The following is a 25906-nucleotide window of genomic DNA, read 5'->3' on the forward strand; positions in this document are numbered from 1 at the left end:
ACAGATGCCTAAAAACCCTTGCCTGAAACAGAAATCTCTGCCTATATGAGCAACTGCCTCTCAGTCAGCGGACTTGCTTGGAAAAGGCTGTTTGTGTACAAAATTGCAAATTCAAACCCAAATACAAAAATGCAGCATGGTTATTCTGTGCAAGTGTGGGGTTGCCTTGTGACACAGGGCTTTTATCATCTCTTTAAGTAGATGAGTATGGTGCAAAAAAGTTAATGGTATATAATGTTACTTCAGGAAACACCTCATTCCATTTCCATTCTGTAACATTGTCTCTGGATTTACATGATCACTAATGTACAAAAACTTTCATGAACATAATCTATATTTCTTTCTTTCGGTGTTGTATTTTTTTTATCCATCAACATCAGAATCTGACAACAGGATCCACCAGAACAGCCTGTTAAATACAGCTGATATTGGCTCCTGGAATGCAGCCTGATTTTACAATTAGTGAAGACTATCTTGGGTTTGTTAGCACAGGAGCAGTAAAGCGGGTTGGAAATGAGTAAATCTGCACTTTTCTGGTAACTGTGTTACTAGCTGAGAGGGCTACTTACCATCTCTGGTGTCCAGTGCAGCATATGTTAAGCAGCTTATGTTTAAATGCATTACACTTTATTTGCTACACTCTTACAATTTGTACAGCTGTCCAGATCTCCCAGTACTCTGAAGATGTTGTATCTAGAGACCACCAGTAGATAATGACCATCCTTAGGACTATGGCTGAAGCCAGGGTGCAGATTTTTTCCGCTAAGGAATACAGACCCTAACGCAGCTTTTATGAGATGGGCCCTGACCTCATCTCTGTCAGAGCAAAGAGGGGTGCCAGGATTTTAGTTAGTTTGAATGCACAATCACACAGTCCCCATGGGAACTTTGTGAAGGTGGAAGGTTGACCCTGTTATGAAACTGCTGTTTTACCATTCCAGACCTTCCACTTTGACCAAGGAACTGTGCTGTTTGCCATTTGGTTAGTTATCTTAATGCTGCAGGATCCTGAATATTCCAGAATAGCCTATATTGGTCTATATTTTAAGTACAACCATATTTCCAGTCTGAAATTGACCCCTTTAGCTGTGGTATTTCCCCCAAATATGGTTGGCTTCAAACGATCTCACTGCCAACACAAACCACATCTTTAAAACCCACACATTTAAGTCTGTTACAAGCTGATGCTACCCAGCTCTGCATATACTGTTCTGGTGGGAGGAGAAACCTGTGGGGCTGTTCACTGCCAGTTGTTCCCTTTCCTTCTGTAAAGGATTAAGTGTCTCCATGTAGCAGAGAATGAGAACAGCCCAGCAAATACGTGCTGTTGCCTGTGTGCTGTGATCCACGTGTAGCTAGATGTTATGATCTTGGCTACTTCTACCTGAGGTTGTGACAGAGATTTTATTGCTGTGATTCCTAGAGGAAATTCACATCTCTATTAAAAAACCCTAGGTTTCCAGGCCCTTTCCATAATGAGTAGAGAGATAAAAGCATTGCCATGTGGTGATTTGTTCCAGCTTAGGTGTTCATTGTAGGACAGGATTACTTGTCTCTTCAAAGCCCTTGTCGCTCACCATTGACTACAGAGGCAACTGTCTACATGCCTGACATTTTACTAATTCCAGTAAGGTGAAGTGGATCCTACAATTACTCTTATGTTTGTTCATGTGAAATGTCCATGTTTAGAATCAATAGCATCTTAAATGAGGATTTATGAATGTCCTGTATGTGTATGTGCTGATTTGCAAGCCCCACTTTGGCAACATGGGTTTTTTTGAGGATTTTTACTGTAGGAAAGGAATGAATAGCTGGTCACGTTGGGAAATGGAAAGTACTGGGTTGTGAAGAGATAATGAAAACTACAGCTTTCTGCAAGATCTAAAGATTTTGAGAATTTAAAAATATTAGATTTTTTGTGTTAAAAATGCTTTGAGTGCATATCTTCAGTGCTTACTTAGACCTGAGTGAGATTTAGCCTTTTAGCATGTATACAGTTGCTAATTAGGAAGGAACGTTCTGCTCTGAATATATCACATAATTGTTGTGAAATCTTATCATTATGAATTTTCAAAATATATAAGTATCCAGAGCAAGCTGGGGTAAAGTTAAATCTATTTAGTAGGGTCCAATGGTGTTTGCATAAGGGGTGTCCTTCTTCAGAAGCCCAAAATTGTAGCTGTTTACGCCCTTAAAGTTACAGTACTACTTAATTCTGATCAGTGAAAGAGGTCATGGACACAGAGCCAAATAGTTGCAAGGACAAATTCTTGTTTTTCAGCTTTTTGAAACCTGTACCTGCTGGTATCCAAGCTATACTGTGTTTTCCTTAACATAGAGCATGTCAGGAGACCAAATTCATATTTCCATCAGTAGGGCTGGTGTTCTGTTTTTAGTAACTTGTTGGGGGGTGGGAAGAAGGAGTTGTAGTAAGATACTGTGTCCTTGTCTATTAGCAATGGTGGATTTCACTCCGTCATTTGCTGAATTACTTCACTGATTTGACCTGAGCTGTTTTCTGGTAGGGAGTGTTTGGTTGGAGGGGGCTTCTGTGCGTGTATGGTGAGTTCCTCTTCTCGAGACACTGAGCAGGTAACTTGTTTCACACAGTCCAATAAAGCTGTGATATAGAGGTGACTTCTGCTTACTCCTGGATTGGCTTCAAGATCCTGTTGTCATAGAGCAGTTATGGTATAGAGTGATTCTTTTCAGAGTCATCTAATTTCTTAAGTTGTTTGCGTACTCCTCTAGGCACACTTGTGGAGTGTCTCTGTTGAAGGGAGTCAGCATTTTGCTGTATAAGCATATTAATTAATTCCTATTATCTTTATTGTAGACATGAAACCCCAAATCACTTTGCTTATTTAGAGAAGCAGAACCTGGAGAGGGTTTGCTGTATTATTAAGGATGTTCTTTGTCATTCCAGTAGTCTACTGACAATTGAGTGCACTGTAGACACAGTTCATTGGGCTACTTGTGGTTTCCTTTGGGACTTGAGACAAAGCATCCTGCTGGTACTTCAAATTTCTCCATTGACAGAGTGAGGACAACTGTTGCTTAGTCCCAGTAAGAGGGACTTTTCAGCTGAGCTACTATGAGGTTGTTGAGATGACATATGTTAGAGAAATGTATAATTTTGTTCTGACTGAAATGCAACGTTGCCCTTCCCCTTGTAATTATCTTTAAGAGGAGAGTTCCAGGACTTCAGCACTTACAGCAGTTCTCTTACCCCATCTCTGTGGAAGTTCTTGCTATTTGTAACAGAATAGTTTCCATGTGTCATGACAGACTATTTCTAAGCTTTGCTCATTAGTTAGGACTGGAATATATCACTTTATTTGTTTCTGTAGATGCTTTCATCAGAAACCAAGTCCAGATGTAGAGGGCTGGCAGTAGATCAGGCTGAACTACCAGAGGTTTTGCTGAGACTAAATAAGGCTTAAATATTTTCATTCTGTTTCCTCTTCACCTTACTTATCATGCCGGCATTGACAGAAGCAAGGCTGCTTTCCTGAGTGCTGAGCACCCTTCTGCATCGTCAGTAAGCACTGTTAGCAGTGTTTAAAATACAAGAGACTTGTTGGTGCAAGAGAGAAACAGGGGTTTGAATAGCTAATGCTTCTTGTTTTGGCAAGCCTATTAAGATGTCAAGTGGCTCCTACAGTGGACAGGATTCTGAGACCTGCAGTAGCACAGTCCTGACATTTGGAACTGGCAGCCAGCCCTGGAGGTGACAGTGCACTCAGTCTGTTTTCACAGTGCTTCTCCCCACAGGTCTATATCTGGTAATAGGCTGCCTGCCGCTGGCAGTTTGCATGGCAGTCCCCACTAATTGTCAACACTGTTTTCACCTGTCAGGAGCAATTCCTAATCAAGCACTGCCTCTCTCCAGCTCTGGGCAATTACCATGTGTGTTACAAGATGTAATAATGTGTGGTCACTGGTAAACCACAGCATTGGACTGACTTTTGCCTCCTGCAGCCCGAAGAATGCTGGTGGAAGGCAACTTGCTGCAAGATGCTGCAACATGGCTATTTTTCTGTGTGCAGGAGCCAAGAGTGAGCAATGGTTGACACTTGGAGTGGAGTATGTGACAAAACACTGCTTCAAGGCTGCTGATTCCACCGAAAGGGCCTCACGGTGAGGCAATTAACTTTAAGTCACCCTCTCAGAATAGAAGAGACAATGTCCAACCCCTCAAACTAAGGTCTTGGAGCAGTGTGGGCTTTATGGAAAGTGCTGTTCTAATTTTCAGCAGCTAAGTTAGTAAAACAGCATGACTTGGCATCTAGCTATAGAAAACGTTGGGGAAGGATATTGCTTGCCAAATATGCAAAGCATTTGTGTGATTTACTTCAGCAAAGACGTGAAATACATCCTACTCAGTCTGAGCTAAGGAGGAACCCTGGGGCTAGGAAAGCACAGAGTTCTGAATGGCAAATGGAGAGTGGAAAAGCTGTGAACTCGCAAGGAGGTGCCTATTGCGAGCCTGTGGCAGTGACAGACCTACCTCTGGATCGAGCCCCTAGGACAGTTCTCTGTGTGACACAGTGGGATGATAAGATTTGGTCAAAGATGAAAGTGAGCTTGGGCTTCTGTTTCAGTCAAGCTCCTGCAGTGTTTTGTGGAGCATGGGGTGCTGTTGGAACTTCCAACTGCTAATTTACTGCAGATACTATTTTACTTACCCGTATCAAATCTGTTGAGTCATCTGTGTATGGACTTTTGACTTCTGAAAGTTCTGAGTTAGAATTTGTCCTTTGCTTGTCTAGGGTTAGGCTTCCTGAATGCTTTTCTGTGAGTTATGTCAATGGTGAGGAGAATAAAACAGGCCAGAATACATCCAAATTTGGTTCACAGAAGTTACTAGAGTAGAAATTATTTGCATTGTAGAATTTTGTCTCCTTCTGGGAAATGCATGTACCAGGGACCTCAGTGAATCAGTCAGTCTTCTATGGAAGATCTCCTTCTGTACAACTGAGATAATTCACTCTGAGATATGTAATCTAAACTGCATTAAAATCTGTTAAGTCACCCTCCTCTTCACAAAGTACATGCAGCATTCCTCTTGCCTTCTTGCTACATGATGGTTTCCTGATACTGAAGCAAGAGAGGATTAATTAGTACAACATCAGGTCCATGAGAGGAGCATTTAATTGGTACCCTGTGACAGAAATGTGTGCATGCTGTGAATGTAAGTTATGGAAAAACTGCAGCTTCTGGACACAGATCACTCCACCTTCCGCAATCTCTAAAAAGAAACAGCAGGATCCTGGAGCATGGCTATAACTGCACTGACACAACCTTGGTAAAGTTAGCAATGGATCATATTTCATACCAGTTCCTCAGCAGATCAACTTACATTTCATCAGCTCCTTCCTTTTTCAAGGACCTTGATCTTATCCCTGTTAAACAAAGAGATGCTGCTTTATTGCTTTTGAAATGGGACTCAAGAATTCACTTACATAAAAATGCCTTGAAATCAATGGATGCTTTGCCATAGAGCGTTGCCGTGTTCATCTCCTGCACACAAAAGTTTTATTGTCAGTACATCATCAACAAGACAAAGAGGTGTGGTAATTGCTGGCTCTTGGGGCTGTGGAAATCTGTGGGCCTGGTTAAGAAATCCCTCCATTGTAGAGGTGACTTAGGGATGAAGCTAAGACTGAACAGACAGAGAGTGTTTGTGCAGTTGCCTCCATGGCATGCGTGTACATGGATGGTCTAAGCAACTTCTAAATGTTAGAGAGCCTCCTAAGACTATTCTGTTTGACCCCCACTTAAAAAAACACAAGAAGTCTGATTCAATAAAAGGTGGGAAATTAAGATAAAGTTTTGAATTATTGTGAAAATTTATTCACCTTCCTTTGGCATGTAATACAGCTGGAATTCTATAACATATGTGAGCTATGAGGAATTTAGAATGAAATAGTTCTTGTAAAGTTTGAACTTGTTCAAAAGTATCTTGCCATGAGCACACATTACAAATGACAGCCTAACAGTTCATCACAGTCACCTTCACTGTGTACAGGCCTCACAGATTTTAGCTGTCAAGAGACAAACAACTGAACCTGTAATACTATGTGCCTCTTGATACTGATCTTTGGAATTGGGATATCTTCCTGATTCATTCCACTCCTGTCATGATGGGAGTAGTTCTCTTTACTCCAGTTACAGGGAAATGTGGAAGTGCTGGCTTATGCTTGCTGAGAACAGCAGTACAGTGCAATGGAAGTTCCCAAGCTCCTGGCTTAGGAATTGGACGCTGCATGTCTTTGTTAGTGTTTGAACATCTGTTCAGTGTATAACCCCCAAGACAAGTGAGTACCTTGTGCCTTTTCAGGACAAAACTAATAATGTTTGAACAACTTGTTGAAAATGTTTTGGCCCAGCATCGCAATAGCTAGCTGAGCTGTGATCTAATCAAGCCAAGCCCTGTGTTATCTGAATGGGTGGATAGAAAAAAATATTTCATATATTATAGCCAGATACAAAGCAGATGAGTTACTGGTCTTCTGAAACATGGGTCACGTTTACTATGAAGTCAGGTTCCAAAGGTCTTTTCAGCCCTTACCATCCAGACAAAATAGTCTGCTTGAGCCACAGCATTCTCTGCTTTGGAATGCATGGCCAAGCTCTGCTAAGCAGCCCCCTTCACTAGGGCAGGTGAGCTGCTTACATGGGCAGGGTCTGGTAAGTTCTCAGCCAGCATTAAAAAAGAAGAGTAGGTGTGATAGCTGGCAGATGGGTAAAAGGACACTTGATTCTCCACAGCACTGATTTGGTCTATCCAGTGAAGTTCCATGAAGTCCAGGTTAAATTTCAGTTCCTGGGTCTGAAAGAGAAGAGGCTCTGTGTAAAATCCATCTCAGGGTTAATAGAAAATTCATCTAATCAAGGTGTGGTCTTATAAATGGCAACACTATCTGAGGCTGAAGTTTTGACTTGTATTAAATGTATAAATATTTGCAGAGACATCAGTATGAGTAGCTAGAATCTTATACAGCACTAAATAAGAAACAAGCTGAGTTTGGTCTGGATGTCTAATACCAAAAGAGTTACTGATATACTTCTCTCAGGTTTTAATACTTTTCTGATTTTAAAATGTGGAAAAAATAGAGTAATGGCACTTCAGGACCATTTTAAAAAGCACCAGAGTATTGGATAATCTTATCTTAGTCTTCCAAATAGTATCCCTATTTCATTTCAAAATTCTGCAACCATATTTGACAGCTCTGTCTGTGCTATCCTTGACATCTTTGCTGCTCTCATCAGGCATGTGCCTTAGTTGTGTCTTGGTGCCAGTTTGTAATCTGCCATGTCTTTTGTCTCTAACTTTTTTTTTTTAATGAGAAGTCTAAGGAGTTTATAGTTCATTTGGGGTTTTGTGAGGTGTCCTCATCTCTTAGATATTTAATGACCATATTAGGGAACCTCTGAAAGCCCAGAGAATCTAGTTTATAGAATTAACTCTGAAAGTTTAGTATGATTACAGAATTTGAAAAACAACTTGACTTGATGACCTTGCGTTTTATGCAAAGCTGTAAACAAGAGGAGAGTAATCAAAGCTTGGCTTGTTCACAGGTATGAACTTTAATACTATCTCACAGGAAAGACATGAAAAGGCCACTTATTCAGATTCAAGGATAGCATCTATTTTGGCAAGTAACTCTTGGAGTAGGTACAAAAATACCTAAAAAGTAGGTCATGCTGTTGTTGTACCCTTTGACCACCTAAAATGCCAAGGGGCCAACATACCAGTACAGGACAAGAAGGCATTGATGTTCATGCGGACAGAGAAATCCTAAGAGATGTTCCATACAACCTGGGCAGATGTACTCCATTCTTAACTGTGTTACCATTATATCTCACGTTTTGTGAGATATTTAGCTATGAAGTCTGTTTCTCTGCATTTTGATAGAATCCCAATGAATAGAAGGACTTTCAATGCAATAGCAAGGTTGTTGTATGTAATCTGTTACTAGGTATGTGGATTTTTAAATAGTACTGCGATTTATCTGTGCAATTTTGTTGGGTTTTTTTATTTCTTCTGAGTTTTTGATAATGTTTTTCAGACTTCTTTGCGACTACAGAAAATAAGCCTGAGGTCCTTAAATATTTATATGGTCCACTAATTAAAAAGAAAAATCAATTATTAGCCCTTTATGGAGGATGGCTATACCTACTCTGCAAGAGGATGGAGCAATTGCAGCTCTTCTGCAGTGGAAGCACAGTGCTCACTTTTGCAGAAAATGAAGGTAGTTATTGCCTTTGAAGGATGATGCCCAGCCTGGGCCTTCAGGGCCAATAAAGAGTATCTTTAAGGGGAATTCAACCTGTAAGAATGTAAGTGGTGAAAAATGCCTAGGCCAGGTGTAGGTTTGCACTGGAAATACCCACATGAAACACTTAGCTGATCTCAACTGGGACTGGCAGCAGCCTTCCTTGTGGCCAGGAGCATGATGCTGCCATAGCCAGTTAACAGCTAGCACAGAGCTTGCTCACAAGTCTTTGTATAACCCCACATTGTGCAGAGTAGCCATTCCCAGAACCTTGTTTCTTTGCTTAGTTGAAACCTAAGATTCCTGGTTACTGTGCGAGATGTGGATTTTGCAGAAAAACCCAGCTATTGTGGGAATCACAGTCAAGGCACAAGCGTTGGCATGGCTGCACCTTCTGCATTCAGTCCACATTTGACCTGCTACAGGTTAGTATCCCCCTGACTTCCCAGGAGAGGAAACCCCCTGCGAGGCAGGATCAAATTCTGTTTCATGCCTGCCACAGAGTAAACTGTGAAAGGAGCTGGACCAAGGAGAACTACTGCTGTGACACTTATGCCTCTTTTTGCTGAGCTCAACATCCCATTTTCATGTTTCTCTGGCTGACCAAGGCACATCCTCCTGCATCAGGGGAGGACAGAATTTCTGATCAAGTATGTTAATGAAAGACAGATGGGAAAACAAGTGTCCCCTGTGAGAATTCGGCTCTTCCTCCTCTTGAGCTGTTGAAATTACACGGGACACCACAGGCTGAGGGCTAAGAGGCTGAAGAAAACTTCTGATTTGGTTCAGGCTGGGCTTTTCCCAGCTATGCCAAACACCTGGCAGTTTGTAGCAGAAGTCTGACATGTTTGCTGCTCTGGCTCTCAGTGTGCACAGGCAGAAGTGACTGAGCTCTGCTGGGGGATCCTCAACTGAGTACATCACCTTGTCACAGCACCCAGAGCACTCATGTGATGGTCAGAGGATGGCAGTGACTCCTGATAAACCTTACCAAGTATTTAGCTTTTTAGCATTTCTTTTTGACTTTCCCCTCCTTTGTCCTTTGTATTGTAGACCTGTGTCTAAAGTAGGATCTGTATTTCCTAAGAGTGAATGCCTGGGGGACCCTGTGAAGTCCTATGTTCTATCTTCGTGGTATTGCCACTTCAGATGTTCTTGAATCAGAATGTGAGTTCCCCTCATCCCAAATTAGGCTATCTCTGCTTTTCATTCAAGAATATGTATTAGAATTACTTTTCTTTGACTTCTTGTTCTGATCTTTCCTGGTTCTCCAAGCTTTTTTTCTTCACCATGAGTTTTTTATTTTGGGGGTTGTTTTTTTATCTGTCTTACAGGGAAGCTGAGAGTCTCATGCAATCTCTCATTTCCATCAGGTGTGGCTGTATGAAAACATCACACATTGTAGGAGCTGACAACACCACACGAGATGTGCGGTGCCCAACAGTGTTATCAGACCAGGAGGTGGCACTTTGTGCTGTGTCCATCCTTAACTAACTGGGGGATTGTATATGGTTTAGAGCAACTCTGTTGAGGGCAATTCTGAATAGGTTCAAGCTTCAAGAATTCCCCAGGAGATTTTTGGTTAAAGACTGAATGTTGTTACTCAACTAGAGCTATGTGTGAAGAATTCAGTAATTTTACAGGGACATTTAGGAATTATTTCAGTTTTTGGAAGAGTGGATTTTAAAAATTTGGGCTGTTTTTTTAGCATGGGGCCTTTGTTGAAGACAGGGTGGCTTTTAAGGCCATTATATGAGAAATGAATCTGTCAAATCTCCTGGACTTCGGGGAGGTCTGAGTATGAAGACCAAAGATGGATTTTTTGGTGCTCATCTTCATTCACAAGAGCAGAGTGAGTCACAGCTAGGGCAGACTATAGTGGGACAATGCTTGAGCTAAAGTAAGCAACTTGCTGCTGTGCTCATTAGCTTTCCAGCTCACTAAAGGAGTAGAATTACCAGTCCTACCTGACAAAGCTTCAGCCTTGCTCACTGGCATGGGCACATCCCAAAACTACTGAGAATCCAAACCCATGGTTGGGGCATCCATCACCCACAATACCATGTAAGGGCCAAATAGGAATTTTACAGCCTGTTTAATTCCAGCAGTGACTCAGAGCAGACCTTGCCTGAAGGCACAAGTATAGGGCTGCAAATGGAGGAGATAGGTGCCTTTGGGCTGATTATTCTTGTAACTCTTCATGTAGCTCTGCCAGCTGTAACTATTATTTATGTTAATATAATTGTCTAATCATTTTTGAAAGCCAGTAAAGATATTTCCCTACAGTGTTCTCTTCTTGCCCTGTGGTAATAAATTCTTCAGGCTGATTTTCATGCCAACTTTAAAAATTTATTTTTATAAAATAATATCTATTACACCTAGTGCCTTCTTCTAGCATAGAGCAGGATAAATCAGCTCTTCCCAGTTTTGCTTCACAATTATTCATTCATTATTTGACTTGCAGGCTGAAATTAATCAGCTTTTCTTCTATGCTTCCATCTTTTTCAACTAAATATTCCTTTAATCCTTCTTTGTAACCTGAATGTACATTTGTCACCTTTTCTCTTAAGCACTGATTTAATTCAGTTGTCTAATCTTACAAGGTTTCTTGGTATTATTTAATTATACATTGGTTAACAAGTCAGATTTTCTGAGCTGCTGCTTCAAGAGTCTGCCTGAGTCTTACTGTGGCTTTTGCCTGGTTCATTATGAATCCCAGCCCAGGTAATGCTGTGGTCCCTGAACTTCCACTGCTTCCACATACCTGGTTCAGGCTGCTCCTTCCATTATTCCCTTCCTGTGCTTAAGACCAGGAGGAATTGTCTTAAATCATGTTTGTAAGATCCTGCCACCCTAGTCAGGGTGGTGCACTATCCAGCAGAAGTAGCAGCCTTGAGATTGTCTCCTGTGTTCTCCCTTCAGCATCCTGTAGCAGTACCCTGCAGTGTGAAGTGGCTGTGACTTGCCATGCTCTGGGGCCAAACACTGACCCTCTGAGAGCAGATGACTGATTGAGGGTTAGACTTTGAGAAAGGCTGTCTGAGCAGAAGATGTTTCTTTGTTAGTTGTTTTCACCCATTTTAAGGATGCCTGACTGTTGGCATTGCCACAGTCATACCTGATATGACTTTACCAGCTGCTTGGTCACTTGCACTGTTCAGGCACAAAATACAGAATTGGAAGGGAATCTGATGAGAATTTGTCTCATAGTGGTTACACGGTCAATTTTCATTTCTTCTGTTATGTATAAAGAGATCAAAACAATTAGAGGCTAAAAGAAATATGAAACATTAATTTGTTCTTTAGAACAGGAAGTATTCTTCTTTTCCTGTAGATCTGATCAAGTGTCTTTTGCCCTTTGTTTTGCCAAGAATAGACCATGTTTTCAGGGTCCAATTTCTGAATTACAAGAGCAACAAAAAGAACACCATTTTTAAAGTCTCAGCAGAAAAATAAAATAAGCATGTGTGCAAACACAGGGGGTGGTGGTGTGTGAGCACAATGGCAGACAGGGATAGAAGCAAGAAATATGATTTGCTTCCATGAGACATGCTTGCAGTTTTATTGCAACATGGAGCTAATGTACAGAGAAAGCAGAGAGGCCTTTCACATCTATTACGCAGCTCATGGACTGTGTGTCTTTTCTGTGAACTGATAGTGACCCCATGCAGTGCATTGTTCTCTTTCTCCTTTCCATCTGTTCAGTGTTGCAGCTTCTCAGCTCACTGGAAGCCTGCTATTGATTTTTAGATGTGTCCTAAGTTTGCCATAAATTTTATATAGTGACCTCATACTGCCAGAGAACAAAACTAACACACGTTCACCCCAAAATACATGCTTAAATAAATGGAAAATCGTGACGATCGATACAGCCCTCTGGGAATGCCTGAACTGAAAGAGAACTACCACCACCTTGAGAGTTTTTAATCCCTGCAAGGTAGATCTTTCTTTTCATGGGAGGTTTCAGCCACTTTACTCTTTCTTCTTACATGTTCACTCTTTCTTCTTACATGTTCATCTCTCTTTTGGTATATGGGTGGCAGCACCAAATATTAGCACTTGTGTCTGTCTTTGCGCAGCATGTTTTGATTTCATTCACAGGCAGTACATTCCCTGTGTTAGATCAGACAGATTCTGCTCTGGCAATGGTACATCTGCCTGACATGCCCCATTGCTCTTGCAATCTATGGCTGAATACTCTTTGTCATTCTGCTGTTTCTTTTCTCATTTCCATCTGTTTGTCGTTTCAGAGTTTCTTGAATAATGGAGATGCAGTGATTGCTTTTGAGATGTGTTATAAGCTTGTCATAAGCATTTGCTTTCCGTTTTTTCTTTTTTAGTAGCCCCCTTTGCCAGGCAGTGCAGTTGGAGGATACAGTAAGGGGAATTGACAACTTATTCCAGCTGTTCAGCTGAAGCAAATGCCAGTAGCTCTTCTGCATGTTTCCCTGCTTGCTGTCCGCAATGATTTTCTATTATTCTTGGCAAAAATAGGGAGGCCTCTTTTTTTAGCCACTGGAATTTAGGGGAACCTCATTTTTTGAAGTGTTAGACCAAGAGAGATTAGGGAGATGAGGAAAACAAGTGCTTTTACTTTAAAGTATTACTGATATAAAATCTAAGGCAAGAAACGTACTCCTGTTCTCAATTTTGCATGCTTCACCCTTTCTGTGTTCATTGAGGTAAATTACATTACTGTAGTTGCTAGCTGTGAAAAATTATATTCTCTATGGTGTTAACTCATGTGGCTGGATTTAAAGTCCCAGCTTTATTTACAACTTCCTAATGTTTGCTTAAAACTGGGATAAAGATCTTATAAAGCAGGTCTCCAAGTGATTTCCAGAGTGGTCAGATAGAAATAAATTGCTGTCTTCTGGTGTAGTGTCTTGAGATGCAGAGGGAGGGTACAGATGCAAAAGGCACCTGCTTTCTGTGGGAGTGTCAGGTGCTGGCTGTGGCCCTCAAGGGTCAGAGCACAGCAGTGCTGTGAGCAGACAAGGGTGGGATCCTGAAGCCCTGGGGCTATTTCTGCTGGCCCCCTCACAGTGTAGAGCACCTCTCTCCTTCCTGGGAGTCTGCCTCGCAGTAGGTGGAGAGCTACAGTCTGAGGGAAGCATTTTCATCCTTGTACAAATCCCTTCATGAGTGGTATTGCAGGCTGAGAAGTCTTTCAGTGCTTTCTATTTCTCTCTCCCTTCCCTGCTGGTGTTTCAGTTTTCTAGTCAGTTTTGTAGTTCTCTGCGTCTTTGAACCAATCCTAGTGAGCATGAGATCTCGGTTAGATTTTCTTGCATTATTTTCCCCTCTTCCTGGAATGAGAGGCTAGTTTTTCCTTCTAGAGAAGTGTAATCAATGCAGTGCCTGAAGGCCAGGTCACTGTGTTTGACCCTTTGCTTTGGTCACTGGCCCATATTTCATTCAAACACATTGGTAAATAGTGGCACTTCTTATGTCTCTGAGATTTATGTAACAGAGAGGGAATGATTAGAATTGGAGATATCTCTTACTATTCTGGGGACCTGGGCTGCCAGCCAGTTTTACTTCTTTAGAAGCAAGTGTGTGGTTTTGTGAGTATGAAGGTGTGACTCATTCTCCTCCTTGACATACTTTAAAACATGCACGGAATGGTGATTTGCATGAGGATGCATTGAGGCTCTGCTTGAGCTGACAGCACTTGGTGCACTTTAATCTTACATGTGGAGAGAGGAAATGAGTTAATCTGCAGTTAAATATAGAGGTGGTAAAAGAGGTGGGAGGGGGAGGGGTTGACTCTAATCTCCCTTAGGTTGGGGTCAGTCGAGAGTAACCTCAGTGTGGATGGTATTACCCTGGGCAGAGTCATATCTCACCTCTCTGGAGCTGACAGTATTAGCTAATGGAAAATGGCGACAAAGTGAGAATGTGCCCTGAGCTCTGGCATCACTGCAGTGCTGTTCTTTCTGATCACCATCTACATGTTGGTGACACCTTTTTTTTTTCCTTTCAAGAAGTATCAAGTGAATTGTAGGGGTAATCAAATGTATGTTGCTGAAATTACATGGTAAAGATCTGAGAGTGGATCAGCATTGATCTACAAGCTTGGTTCTCTGTGATTGTTGAGATGTGCCATGACCTTGTTCCTTTGTATGTTTGTTTTCTGTTTATTCCTGAACTCAGTTTTGAGATGCAGATGTAGAAGAAGCAGGGATGCCTGCTCTGCAGATATCCACTTTTATTCTTCCTTTGTGTGCAGATGTACTCTTCAATTCTGTCATATTGAGAGCTGCTACTTAACCATTCTTTCCAGCTTCCTGCATGTCTTAATGGGTATTTTTTGGGGAAAGCCTATATTAATGGTTTGTATGTATTAGCTGCTTCTGGGCAGTTTTTCTTCAACAAAGTGCTGCTGGAATACTGCCTGCTGGTATGCCCAAGCAGAAGGAGCCACACCTGAGCAAACAGGGGTGCTTTGCACCCGGCTGGCCCTGCTGTCTATGCCATGGAGGTGTATGCTGCCTGCACTGTGTTGGAGACAAGGTGAAATGGATTTTACTGACTCATTTGGACAGATTAAAAAAAAGCAGTCTTTTGGACATGAGCAAAGCTGAAAGAGGAATTCTGGCAGCAGCCTTTTCTGAAGAGGCAGCTTGAGCTAATCAGTTATGTGCCGGCAGTTTTTCTCAAAAGAGTTGAACCCAAGTAGTCCATGTAAGGAATTTGCATTTGGAGGTCACATACTATATAGGTCATGTTTGTTGAGCAGTGGGTGAAGAAAGCCACTGGTTTACAAAAGCTCATTAAAATGAAAGGTCTGCCAGGCAGAAGAGTTCATATGTATATTGGAGAAAATCTAACCAATCTTGAGAAATCAGGATCTACCCCAAAATGCACTTGTGCCTCTTTTTTTGGCTTCTCTGAAAATGACATGCTTTAGCAGGATTTGGCCTTGCATGTAGATTTGTAACAACATCACTGTTGTCTTTAGTATTTCTGTTAGCCCAAAGCAGTATTCTTTGAGTCATTCTAGTCTATGGGGACAGGCTGAACTCAGCCCATCTGTCCCTAAGCAGTCCATATTCATAGCATATAGGCAGTTTGTTTTGTAAAATCGAATAAACTATCCAAAACCCAAGGATATTAGAGATAGCTTATCAGTAAGTTTGATGATGATGATTATTATTATTACTGCTACTAGCATTATTATTAATAATTTTAGTTTGCAAAAAATTGTCAGAATTTGACTTTGCTGCACTAGCTGAGGATGGCATTTCTGCTGTATTTGATACTTAAGCTAGAACTCTTGAGATGGAGTAGCTCAGGTAAGAAATTTTCAAAAGATTTGTTGATATCTCTCCTGAGCTGAATGACGAGTCCTAGGACTTCCAGAGTGGAAGGGCATAACTGTATCTGAGACCAAGGACAAGCATCAACTTAGCAAACAGTTGCTCAGGTTAAAGACAGGGACCCTTGTCTTCTCTTCCACACTGCTTCTTGTTGCTTGACCAATACTGATGGTTGGCCTCACTTGTGGCTTTGCCTGCTGAAGGGTCCATGTGAGCACTGTGTGATCAGCATGGAGAAAATAAATCAGCTTGATTTATTGTCACTGGTTGTTCAGTTTAGCTTGGTGGATTCAGCCTTCTGTGGATTATGAAGTGCTCACTTGAACACCTCTGCTATGAGCTCTGCAGGGAGTTGTAAGCTCCAGCAGGTGGATGGTGCCAAGCAGTTTTCAGTGAAAACTAAAAGGGTGGATGTCAGTTTTCAGCCTTGGAGGCAGTATAGACCATGGGAAGAGCATTGTGCTAGGAAAGCTGGAGTCACAGTTTGTTCCTGGCACTGATTCTGATGTGATCAGGTCAAATCACTCCTCATCCATGCATCTTTTTCCCCTTCATATGTCTTGTCCATTTACATTCCTTGAAAAGGGACTGCCTGTTCTTATTTGGACAATGGAAAATATAATGTTTTTATCCTACTAGTCTTACAGAGCTGCTTGAATTTGTTATTTTCTAAATGGCCTTTAGATCTGAGGATTGTTTGTTGATCTTAGTTTCCAGCTCCTTACTTTTCCATTGCAAAGCTGGTCCCACACTGATGTGTTTGATTATGTTTTCATTGCTATTGTACTTGCTTTGATTTTGCAGCTCAGTGCCCAAAGCACAGGGTGCTGTACAAACAACATGATGAAGTCAAGCAGGGTCAGGCCCTTTCTCTTTTTACCTTGAAAACAATGTGAGACTCCCATGTTTCTTTTGCTTGGCACCTCCAGTTCTTGAGCTGAAGGCTCTGTGTGTGTGTGTGTGCTGCCCTCCTGTTGTGTTCAGGTGTGAGATCACTTGGAGAGTGTTTTCCACTGCTGCCTAAGGGGTACTGGAAGCTGTGCTGACTGCTTGGTTGTGTGTGAGCTCAGGCTGTGAAGTGTGGAAAATTACTGCAAGAATAGCAGCATGCTGAGCTGATGTTTGTGTCTACAGTGGGTTAATTGGGACTAGGTGTCCTTATCAGGGCTCATAAATGTATTCATAGATTTGTCCTTCTGGATCATGCCTGGCCACTATCTGCAACAAGAAATTTTCTCCTGTTTCTCACCTCTCCTTTTTGCTTTTGGCAGCATTCCTTCCTCCATAGGGATGTGGTTTGAGTGTGGCCTGTGTCCAACTCTTTTAAGATGTGCCTGGCTGTTGATCTGAAAAAGGTAGAAGCAAGAGAGCTTCATTCTGCACTACCATACTATTGTCAGCTAGTATATCAGTCCTTAGCATGGAATAAAATAGCCTGCAGAAACATCTGTAAAATTGTAGACTTTAGTACTTTAGTCTCATCCCCATGGTGTTCCTGCTATTCCCTTCCAATGTCATTCTGAAAAGCCTCTTATACCAGGTTTGGGTACCAGGACAGACTGAGGCTGTCACTCAATGTATCAGAACCACACAATCTGCAGTTTGCACTAAGCCACAGTGGTTTATTTGTCTTTAAACTCAAAATGTGTCTAGAGTCAGGGAAACCCTTAGTTATAAAAAATAAAGGGAAAAAAAAAAGAAGGAAGAAAACTCTAAACCTCTTTATTAGCAGTGTGGTGAGCTTTTGGTTTGGTTTGGGTTTGTGGTTTGTTTTGTTTTCTCTCCATTTGCTTGATTTTCTCACCTGCTGCATTCAAAGTTTCCATGTGGAACTTGCTTTTTGTAGCTCACTGAGCAGCTGAGTTATCATTGGTGCTGGTTGCTGGCTTCTTTTGCAGGCAGTATCCAAGTACCTTTTGTATTATTAGAAACTATTTCATTACACTTTGCTTCTATGGTGGAAATCAAACTCTTAGAAATAGATAAGGCCAGGACACAGCTGACTACTAAGAGAGGTAAAATTAAAACATGTTGAAAACTTCTTGGTATGGTGTCCTTTCTTTCTGACACTCTCAGCTCCCTAATTTTGCTGCCATTGACAGAAAGTTAAGTACTCCCACAGCAGTGAGTATAAAGTTTGTCTAAACTGAATCTTTCTGTGAGTCCTTCATAGATTTTTCAGCAAAAATAGCTTCTTATGGTCCTCCAAGAGCTAAAGTGGGGCCTATTTCCAAGGGGAAAGTTTGAGCATTTTGGTATTACTTCTAGACTGGGGCACATTCCAGTCAAAACCTTTCTCTCTATTCTCTTGTCTTGCTGAGCTCTCTGGCTATGTGCCAGGTTAGAGCCTTACTTGTTACAGTTCTCAGCACCAGAGAAGTTTCTGTCATTTGGGTTTTGTGCCATTTACTCTCTCCTCCCCCCTTCAATCTTGCTCTTAGTCCTTGTGATAGCAGTTCTCTGCTTTGGGCAGCTTTTTGGTAGTTGGGACTCTGGCCAGCTTCAGCCTTTTGCCAACTCACAAGGACGAGGCAGGTTGGGAAAGCAAACAAACTGCAGTTAATGCCAGCAGGGCAGGTTCTTGTGTTGCAGGAAAACCAGGCTTGACCTTGCCACTGGAATATTAACTCTCTCGGTGCGTACTCTGGACATCTTTATAGGAAATTTTTTTTCCAGTACTAGCAATAAGCCTTTCAAATGTATGTCCTTTTTCTGATCCCTTTTGACTCATTGGAGATGGAGAAGCTATTAGACCATCCTCAACAGAAAACTGTGTGTTCCTAGGGCTATTCTAGCCCTATCCTGGTTCATCTAGGCTCATTGCTTGGGGTCTTCACAGGTTTTGAAAGAAGTCTTGGGGCTTGTAAAACAATCATATTATTGGAACTCTGTGAGCAAGGTCTGAGATGGCTCCTGTGCAAGGTCCTTTGATACTCCTTATGTGTGCTTTTCTCTCTGAGCATCACCTTCTGCTTTCTCTGTGTCGTGATTTTGCCCTGTATGCACTGCCATGAGGATATCTAACTGGTGAGGCTTACAGGCTGGTTGTACAAGGCTCTTAGAGGTCCTGGTCCTGCATTGCATGTTGAAAGAAATGTGACTTCACTCAGAGTTTGAATAAAACACATATGAGGATTTGTTCAGCCATCTAGCACAGGCATCAAACTGCTAGTTGGTCTCCTCAACCTCTTCTTAAAGTTCTTCAATACAGAGTCGTATGAGGAAGGTAGCGTAGAAAAAAGTTGCACTGCCCTCTGGAAGATCCCCTCCGTTCACTCAATACAGCAGGAGCTCAGGATGACAGGCTGACTAGTTCAGCCTGATAAATGACATGATTAAAGATGAGGGGTGTCACTACTTACCTTATAAGTCAAACTGCAGAGGCATCTCACTACAGCAGACTGCTGTTAATGTTATTGAGTGAAACAATAAAGTTGCACAGCCATCTATCAAATCTATGTCAGATCTTACCATTTGGACTTAATATTGGACTGGAGTTAAATAATTTCATTTAGTAAGCATTGATGCATGCAAAAAAGCATTAATTTTTTCTGTGTGAATTATGCCTCTGTGTCTGTCTAGCTGTGTATCCTAACTAAGGAATTTGTCTGAATACAACCTAATGTGCGTGTTTCTTAATATACATTTACTATCTCCCCTTCCTTCTTTATTCCTGGCAGTGGTGGGTTGCATTTCATGGTTGTTGTTATCCATAGTTCCCAGCCCAGGCTCTGTGTCAGACAAGCCTATTCACACATCAGGGATAGCAGCATAGATGTGTGTTTACGTCTTCTTTTTGCATTTTGCAAACTAGTATACTAAATGAAGTGAAATCAACAGCAATTTACATTGGTAAACGGACTGTAGGTTGTAAGGAGGCGTGAATATCTGTGCTTTTCAGCTTTCCTTGTTGCTCGAGGGGGAATCTCTAACAGAAAGGCAGGAAAACGGATGTGGTTTCAGCCTTCCCTGGAGACAACCATAAATATTGGTTCTCATACAGAGGATGCTGGGATGTGGATCTGGGCAGACTGATGTTTATACTAACTATGCTATGCTTCCTGCATGGTGAGCAGAGGTAATTGTTTCATCTAAAAGTAGCATTATTTCTATGAATGACATTGCTTTGGTACAGCCCTCTCTGTAGATGTGTTAGGCAGCAGGACTAATGACACTAACAAGCATTTTCTTTCTCTTTGGCTTTTGTAGGTATGAGCTGTTATGTAGTAGTTGCATGTGAAGAGAAGACAGAGTAGGGGCCATCCTCAGAAGATCCTGTCCTAAGCTGTGCCTGAAAGTTCATCCAGCTGGCTGATGTGAGTAGCCTGAAAGGGAGGGGAAGGAACACATTGCTGGGAGACTTCATCCTGACTTCAGGCACCAAAATCACAGCTGTCTCTATCACTTATAGTGAAGGAGTTTTCATCCTAGCAGCAGCCTACCTGGGTTGTGCAGCAGAAAGCTGTATGATGGCGAGAGTACCACTGTGTTACTTTTTGGTACGTGAGCCAGTCAAAAGCTCCAGTTCTTGAAAGACAGTCTCCAAATGCTACTTTTGTGATGATTCATTGATGCATTAGATAAAACATAGGCCCAGAAAGGATTAAATTCATCTTTGCCACCATCACATGTCTTCCTATCTGTGTTTGTGCCATAATGTTTACTATCTGCATTTGTTATATCTCCCTTGTTATGTCTCCCTTGTTTATTAACTGCATTTGTGACATCCTTTTCTGTTGAGTTTGATGCTAGTGCTAGTAAATATTCTGTGCCTTATTCCAGGTCAAAAACAGATGGAGGTGGTAGGATTTTGGAATTTCCCTTTAGGATGACTCTTCTAGGGAGCCTGTTTGTGATCAGGAGGGCAAAGGTCAAAACAGCAGTTACCAAAGACTGAATTTCCGACTTTACAGAAATTACACATAAATTCACTTTGGCTACTTCTTTCTTTACCTGGTGTTTGTCTCTATGCCAGAGTCACAGCCATACTGACATTATGATTCTCAAAGGTTGCTTATATCTATTTCCTTTGGGGATACACAGCCCTTCCAGTGAGGCTGCATCAGCCTCTTGCATGCTGAACATGCTGAGGCTGTTGTTAGCTGATGGTGCTATCTTTTATGAATTACTTTTCTCAAAGGAATGAAAGTTCAAGCTGTTGGAGAGGAAGCTGGAGAAACTTTTGGGATGTATGAAGCCAAATTTTATGTCATTCTCCTACTACTGCCTTATGAGCAAAATCACATTGACCCCACTGTTGAACTGGCACAAAGGGCTGTTTCACACCCGGCCTGAAACTGAGGCTGTACTTTGGCTGCAAAAGGGATGGAAGCTCCCTCCCCTCAGTTTGACTGCTTTAGAGGGAAGAGAATGTGATACTTGGTTCTCTTCCAGGCAGAAATACGCAGTCAGGCATTGATCTGGAAAAAGAGCATCTCCAAGAAGCCTTGATTCTCAGAGACATGCCTGGGAGTCACTGTGCCTCATGCTTGTACTATGGCTGACCTGTGTCATCAGCCAAGTGATGACATCTGCATCTCTTTCTTCCCTTATTTGTGATGCCTGCTTAGTCCTACTGGCTGTCATGTGGCATCAAGGCACGGCACATCTGTTCTTCAGGGAGTTCATAGCATTTGAATGCCAAGGCCTGAATAGCCCGTATAGGAGTTTGAAGGAGAACAACCTACTCTTACCCCCTATTCCAGCTTAGGTGGAGCCCTAAATGGCCCTTTTTACATTACCTTTTTTATATGAGAGAAAAATGCATACTACATCAATGCAGTATGCATTGATCTGCAATGCAAAACAGTTCCAGGCCTGTCAAGATGGACCAAAGGCATGGAAAGGGAAGGAAAATATCTAGCCATTGCACCAGGAAACAAAGTTAATCTGTGAAAGCACAGTGTGGATATATATTGACTGAATCTTTTGTTGTCATAGGGGAGGGAGTCAAAGGGTGGAAAATGCTGCAGTAGGTCCAAGGCTCAGTAACTGAGAAAAAGTGCCCTTAGTGTACATACAGAACTGTTGGAAAGTTGCTAAAAAGTTAAAGATATTCCTACTGACAGCCAGATTTCCCAGAGCCTGCTCGTCAATAGCTGCTGCCTTATTCAGTTCTGGAGTTTGTTGCCTTGGATGAATGCTGAAGGTTATTCAGAAAAGCTGCTGTAAGGTGTAACAAGTCTTCTTTCACAACTTTCCCTTGGGTCAGAGCAGAATGTCTTCTAGAGGAAGGTGTTGCCCAGAATGTACTTTTGGTTTCAGCTGGTTGATCACACCACCTCCGCACTGGCTCTGCCCATCAGAGACTGTAATAGAGGTTTAAATAATGCAACACTGTGCCAGAAACCAGAGCAGTAACAGTAAGAGTGAATTTAAAGAAATCAGGAAAATGGAGTTTTCATTTTTTCCATTGAATTTTTGGGAACAGATGGAGCGTCGATGAGGCAGAGAGTTCTGGAAAGGACAGTGTGTTTCAGACGTTTTCCTTAATGTCTTCCCAATCTGCTCATACATTCATAGCTCCTGCCTGTTTGGCACAGGGCAGTTAGTTTAGGATGTGAAAATTTCAACACCCCCGGGCTTCCAGAGGTGGATGTTCCCCAAGGCCTGTTTAGCTGTGTTCTTTGGGCTATGGAACTTTTGATGCAAAGGGCCGTGGGAGCAGCTCATGGCCTGATGGGCAATGTCTTTGTTTACTTCATTCCAAGTCACTGAAGTGAAGGATCTGGTCTTTCTGGACAGAGACAATGACCCCGGAGCATCTTAACTGAGCACTGTACTGATCCTATTAGGATCAGTCCTGCCTCTTCTAAACGGCCAGTGTGTTTTCGTTGGGGTTTTGTGTTTCTTTTTTTTTTTCTTAAATCTGGTTAGAGGCCAAGAAGAATCTAATCAAAGCCCAGCAGTGCACTGAGGAGCACTCATTATCATTATTTAGTCATCCATTTGCTGTTTCTTTGCTGTGACAAGAAATGTTTGTGTGGTTGGGAGCAGGGGGATGAGAAAAGTTCAGCTGTTCTCTTCTTCCCCTTGGAAAGGTTTAAGCACTTTTCCTCTCAATACACGTGTACCAAAGTGTTGCTTTTTGAAGGCAGATTTAAAGTAAGGCCTTCAAAACTCTGTGGCAGCCACAGTTTATGGGAGAGGAATAAAAAAAAAATATTTAAACCATCATTAATTCCTAAAGGAAATTACTTTCGGCTGTGAACTGTGAAATACGATTACTCTCTCATTAGCTTTCATAGTTATGAATGTAACTGGCCAGCTGGCCAAGTTAGAATCTAAATTTTTCCTCAGCCTAGTGTTTTGAGCTGGATTTTTGCTTATTAATGACACACACAGCAAATACATTTGACAGAACTGCTGGGACTTAGTTTCCGTGAATGCCCAGGCTTGTCTGCTGGAAGACATGTTGCTTCTTTTGGCTCTGTAGTTCTGTTCCTGAAGAACAGAAGATCAACTGTGGGTAGCCTGATATGATGTTCATTTGTCTTTAGCACTTAGGGTGCAGGAAAAAGCATTGCAAGAAAATACTGAGATAGAGAGAGAGAGCACAGTTTCAATTTTCTTTTTTTGCTTCTACAAGTTCCCTTCTTTACTGCACTGCTGTATCTCCTTTTTTACTCTCAGCAACTTAGCAAATCACTGTCATTGGAAGAGCCAGTAAACTCAGGTGCTGGCACAGAGATTATGCTAGTATCTGAGTATTTTGGGTCTAAAGAAAAATGAGAGAATTTTGAAAAACCCAGCTTCTTTCTGTGTCATATAGGAGGTGATTTTTGTCCTGATGCTACCTTAAGGTTCATTTAAGCTCTACAGCACAAAGGTTAGGAGCAGTGGTAAACAGCTGGTGCCTTTACAGAAGCTTTTAATATTGATTGGGCTGTATTATGTTGCCTTCACAGTCAGCAGTGCCTTTCATTGACTGAGGTGCTGATTGGATCAGTAAGCACAGCTCTGGCCTAATGTAAACTTAGGAAGTGCCTTTGTCCTTTTGTAGTAGAGGAACACAAGCCTGGGTTCTCCTGCCACAAGCAATCCAGTGATCATTGAGTCCCTTGTGTCCCACGCCTCAGTTTGGCGCATATGCCACAAATCCCAGCATGCAAGTTTTGTTTCCATTTTGTCTGTGTGTACGTGGCAGCAGAGGGTACAAAGGGCTGGAGATGCTTATGTGTAGGTGAGGATGCAGGCTTTGTCAGTCTCATTCTGTAACTGCCATTCATTTCCTAGCACTTTCCTTAGAGTGAACATAGCCGAGCCACAAGTTTTTCCCTTATAGTGTTGCTGTTAGCAGGTCCTGAATTCCACAAAATTGCTTGGACCAGGGTCAGCAGATACTCTAGGAAGAGGAGCAAGGTTGTACTTTCTTTTATGCGTGGGAGTTAAAATAGGTCAGCAGATCAGTAGGAGCTGGAAAAAATGCTCAGGTGCCTGCTAAACAGCTGATCACTCCCAGCTTGTGCTGGTGTAAGAGAGTCTGTCCACCTCCCGTGGAGTTCTGTAGTCAGAAGACAACAGCAGCAGGTGCCATGCCTCTCACTGAGGTTTCCCTTAAGATGCTGTAGATGCTGAGTGCAGGTAAACTGGGATCCTACCAGGTGGTATTTCATTCTGTTTTAAATGGGGCATCACCAATCTCCAGTACTGCCCTAATTTTCAACAGCCAAAAGGGACACTAGGACAGTTCTTCGATCTTCAGCAAGCAAGACAAATTTTGCATTTGCTTTTCTCAGCCATTTGAGAAAGTTTTGTTGCACTTTGTTTTGTATTATCTGCTATTCTCTCTCTATGCCCAGCAGGTTATGTGCTTTCACTGGATTAGTACATACCTTGTTCTTACAAGAAGCTCTTGCTGGCCCTTATCTTCTGTCCTGAAGACTTGCTCCTACTGACGGATTAAATTCCTGTCTAGGTTCTTAAAAGACCTGTATACATCTTCCCAAGGAATTTTGCTCAGTCTCTGATGACAGTCTGAACCCCTCATGCCATGCAGATTCAGCTGGAAGTGCTTCCTGAGTCCTTGTGCAGTTGGAAGGAGCAGCCTGGCAGATTGTAGGGGCTGCTGATGACAGTGTTTAATTCTGCAGTGGTGCTGCTTCCCTTGCATTTCAGCTGGCAGGACTGAGGTGCAAAATTCAGGCTCAGATCAAGGGGGTCCCTGTGTTCGGAGCTTTGGGGCAAGGTGGGGCACATCTTTTGTAGCAGGAGGGTGCTGTCATACTGTCCTAACCACAACCTGGGTGGCTGTTTTGTAACAAAGCAGGGCAAGGATGTTGGGTGAATGAGTTTGTGCTCATTGACGGTACTGGGTGGAACTCTGGCAGCAACGTGTTATTTTGGCTGAGTTTTGTTTTGCAATTCAAACCCTGGAACTGAACTAAAAGCGCTAGCATGATGTAAGCTTCCTTGCCTTCCTCCTCCATCTGCAGAATGAAGTAACTTCAATCACTTTTGTTTAGCATTTCCCAGATCTATCAAAAGTACCTCCTTTTCTAAACTGCATGTCACAGCACCTCTGCCTTCTTCTGGTAGCTGAAAAGCCTAGTCCCATAGCATATTGGGGTGGCATAAAAGAACTAGTAGAGCTGCGTGATATTTACCAAAATAAAAAAAACCTGCATGGATTGTGCAACAGAACTTTCCAGGGTAGCTTATAACTGGTAAAATTACTCCCTCCTGTGAAAACAGGTTTGTCCAGTGGCTACTAGAGCAGCAGTCCAGAATATCCTAGAACCAGCATCTGCTTCTGTTATGCCAAAGACTTCCTTTGTTGAGAAAATGAATCTGTTCCTTTTTGCTATTTCCTTCCACCACCATGGTTATCTTTCACAAAGACATGGTATTATGGGGAAAAACACAGCAGAGATTGGCATCTGCTGCCGCACAAGAAAATTGCAGTGCACAGTACATTAGTATAGTGGGTTGATGGTAAAACAACAACACTTCATAAATTTAGCTTTTTATCCTGCACACAAGGTTGACTTTAGAAACAACCAAGCTTTGTGGCCCTGCAACCAGCCTTGGTGCTCTTCACCCAGGTGGAATTCTGTGAAAATTCTGCTTTCCATTCAAGTGGTGGTCTGTAACAGAAACTTATCCCTCCTTGCCAAGCTGTTTGAAGGTCCTCTAAGCTGGTTTCTGCAAAGACCAGGAATGTTTCAAACCCCAGCTTGATCTGACCATCCTCACTTTGGACCTGAGCCAACTTCTGGATCCTTCCTTACTTTGCCTCTCCCTAGGTGCCATGCTTTCATTCACTAGCTGTTATTTGTACAGTATGTTTTTTTTTTTTTTTAA

At 42.1% G+C, this 25906-nt stretch overlaps 1 protein-coding gene across 8 annotated transcripts in view; it reads left to right on the plus strand.

The window, feature by feature from the left end:
- The window catches only part of SORBS1 (sorbin and SH3 domain containing 1), a 161600-nt gene that overhangs the window by 58951 nt on the left and 76743 nt on the right, over positions 1-25906 (plus strand). For 5 of the 8 annotated variants that reach the window (XM_059851391.1, XM_059851392.1, XM_059851393.1 and 2 more), the window contains one exon: positions 19814-19920. The exons of the other annotated variants lie outside the window; for them this stretch is intronic. The gene's annotated coding sequence lies outside the window, so the exon portion shown is untranslated. The remainder of the gene's footprint in view (positions 1-19813; positions 19921-25906) is intronic. 8 annotated transcript variants of the gene reach the window in all.

The sequence above is a fragment of the Haemorhous mexicanus genome, chromosome 7 (assembly GCF_027477595.1).
Source record: "Haemorhous mexicanus isolate bHaeMex1 chromosome 7, bHaeMex1.pri, whole genome shotgun sequence".
NCBI classification, from domain to species: domain Eukaryota; kingdom Metazoa; phylum Chordata; class Aves; order Passeriformes; family Fringillidae; genus Haemorhous; species Haemorhous mexicanus.